The sequence below is a fragment of the Prosopis cineraria genome, unplaced genomic scaffold (genome assembly GCF_029017545.1).
Source record: "Prosopis cineraria cultivar Desert tree isolate PC_DT_omini unplaced genomic scaffold, ASM2901754v1 PC4, whole genome shotgun sequence".
Classification (NCBI taxonomy): domain Eukaryota; kingdom Viridiplantae; phylum Streptophyta; class Magnoliopsida; order Fabales; family Fabaceae; genus Prosopis; species Prosopis cineraria.
In genome coordinates, this window is record NW_026555335.1 from 19,409,113 (window position 1) to 19,412,246 (window position 3,134).

The 3,134-nt window shown below is 32.5% G+C and overlaps 1 non-coding gene across 1 annotated transcript; it reads left to right on the plus strand.

Annotated features, from left to right (window-relative positions):
• The first annotated feature begins 1,113 nt into the window (after window positions 1-1,113).
• LOC129310205 (small nucleolar RNA R71) lies at window positions 1,114-1,220 on the plus strand. Its single transcript, XR_008593043.1, has one exon. It is a non-coding gene; the product is annotated as a small nucleolar RNA R71 (small nucleolar RNA).
• The last annotated feature ends 1,914 nt before the right edge of the window (window positions 1,221-3,134 follow it).

The window sequence follows — 3,134 nt, forward strand, 5'->3', positions numbered from 1 at the left end:
TTGCCAATTATGTCTTTTGGTCATATGAGATTCTTGAATATCCATAGACCTCTAGAATAATTATCTTACCGTGAAAGTCAATAAGACTTCGCAGGTATAGCGATTAAGATTTCTATATTTAAAATGCGAATTGTATAATTACACATTAAAATATATAATATTTAATCCTTTATAGTGTGAGGATTTTTGAATCCTTGCAGATATTTAAAATAATCCTATTACCGTAAAAGTCAATAAGGCTTTACAGGTATGATGATTAAGAGTCTTTAAAAAAAGGTATATATGTGTGAATGCACTAAAAAAAATAATGATATTATTAATATTTAAAAATTTAAGTAAATAAACTAAGTTGTTAACTCTTTTATCGTGTGAGAGTTTGAATTCTCTACAGATATAAAGAATAATTGTATTACCGTAAAAGTCAATAAGGCTCTGCAAGTATTGCGATTTAATTCCCATCATAAATATAAAAATAAAAAAAAAATAATTTTTAAACCCTTTTATTTTCTTTATTCCAAAAATTTAAAAAAAAGATTTGAGAAAATAGTTGAAATTAAATTACTTTTTGCAACTTAAAACATGCATATCAAAAATTCCTCTTTGTTGATTGTCTTTTAAAGCCACATTTGGATTTGAATAGGAGAAATTAGGATGGTCTCTCCATGAAGGGTTGTAAGTATTAGAATAAGCTCTTGCCCTTGCCTCCCACCATAGGATTGTTTTCCATTGTAGATAGCATTTACTTGTTCAAACTTAATAGGACAATTGCTTTCTACATGCATAGGTGAGTCACAAAAAGTACAAGAATAAGGGACAAGTGCTTGAGAAGTACTTACATTGCTCACTTGAGATATTTGTGGAGCCAACATTCTCCCAATCTTGGCAGCTAGCAAGTCCACATATGAATCATTAAGAACTGAGGAACCTACCATATTCACATTTCTCTTTTCCCTTGTAGAGTATTGAGCACCACTTGAAGCCATCTTGTCAATTAGTTCCCAAGCCTTTAAGGAAGTGAGGTCAATCAAGCATCCACCACTAGCGGCATCAATGTTAACTTTGTCTCTTGGAATCAAGCCCTCATAGAAATATTGGACTAAATTCTCACTAGAAATTTGATGGTGTGGGCATTTAGCCAAAAGGCCTTGGAATCTAGTCCAATACTCATAGAGACTCTCATCCTCTCCTTGTTGGACCCCATAGATTTGCTTTCTCAAATTGGTGACCTTGGAATTTGGAAAGAATTTATCTAAGAAGAGTCTTCTTAGCTCGGCCCATGTGCTTACTTTCACATAAGAAGGGTAGTTGAAATACCACTCCTTTGCTAAACCTTCAAGAGAAAAATACAAAAGCCTTAGCTTGAACATCATCAACATTTACATGCATAAGCTTCATAGTATCACAAACCAATAGGAAAGTAGCAAAAAACCTATGACAATCCTCTCTTGGTAACCCATGAAATTTAGGCAATGCATTAATCAGGGAGGATTTAATTTCAAATTGAACATTAGTAGGAGGAACATATAAGCCATAAGGATTATCATGCCAATTAGGTTGAGTTAATTGCCTAATGCTCCTCTCCTCTCTAGGGTTATGCAAGCCTTCAAATTCATTATTAATATGGCCATCATCATGCAAATTCTCATTCCCATTCCCATGGCCCTCATTATGCACATGCTCATGTCCTAAGATACCTTCCATTGTTGAATTACAAACCAAATGAGAATCAAGAATAGGTTGTGATCTTCTCAATCTAGAAATAGTCCTTTCAATTTCTGGATCTAATTCAACAAAAAAGGTATGTTTTCTTCGGGTCATGCACTAATCAAGCTCAAGAAAATTAAGAACAAAGAACAAGCTAAACTAAAATGCAAATCAACATGAAACAATTCAAACACAAACAGCAAAAGCAAGAGAAATAATTTTTTTTATTTTTTTTATTAAACTCAATAGCAACAAAATGAAAAAAAAAATAACACCAAACAAGTAGAAAGAGAGTTAGAAATGCTCAATCAAGAAGCTTTGGCAATTCTGGAATTCGCACAGTAGGCTCTCTGGAGACAGTGAACTTGTGAATTTTCTATCAGCAAATCCACATGATAAATTCCCCTGAAACTTTTATGAGAAACACAAGAGATATACAGGAAAATTATATAAAATTTTAGATTAAAAATCCTGCCCAATCGTTCCCAGAATTTTTCACAAGTTGGTCTTCAAGTCTGGAGAAACAGGATTTCGTCCAGAAGACCTTCAGAGCTTCTAACAAACTTTCAAATAGGAAAATGGAAAAATTGAAGAAAATCCTAAACACAAGAAACAAAGATAAACAGCGATAAGAAAAATGAAACTGGAATCAATCAATTTGAACGCACAAAGAGGAAGATATGCTAACTCAAAATTGAAACAGGGTTTTGGAAATCCTCTGTAATGGCTCCCTGGACCTTGTTAGATTGTAAAATTTCCACAGGACACTTCCCACGTCCAAAATTGACCAAACCAATTTTAAAGTGAAGCTAGGATATAGAGCTTTCAATGAAATAAATTTCAAATTCAAATTCCCTCAGACTCATCCCCAGTTAATTTTTCAATTTAGACAGAGACACTAGAAACAGAGTATTTTCAGCTCTACACCAAACCAACGAAAATTGCATAATTTTTTTTTCTTTTTCAAAACAGAATAAAAAACACTCAAAACACACAAAAAACACTAAACAAAACACAAAACACAAATTTTTATAATTTTTCAAAAAAATTTTCAGGAACACTAAAAATATAAATTAAGTACTAAACAACCTTAGAATTAAACTTAAACCATTCCCCGGCAACGGCGCCAAAATTTTGATAGGAAATTAGTCGCTTATCCTCAAAATTACACTAAAGCTAACCCTAATGCAATATAGGGCCAACCCTAGGTCATCTCCCAAGGAATGGTTTTAAGTCTAATTGAAAGTTATCTAGTGAAATAAATCAACCAAAGTTTGTAGGAATTTAGTTATCTAGCTAATTATCTAAACTAATTACCTAATATGCAAGTAATTAAAATGCTAGTGAAAGTGAGTGAAATGAACTTCCCTTTTTACAATAATGGAACCCTAGAGATTAGTTGATTTTGGACTCATTATCTTCTCATGATT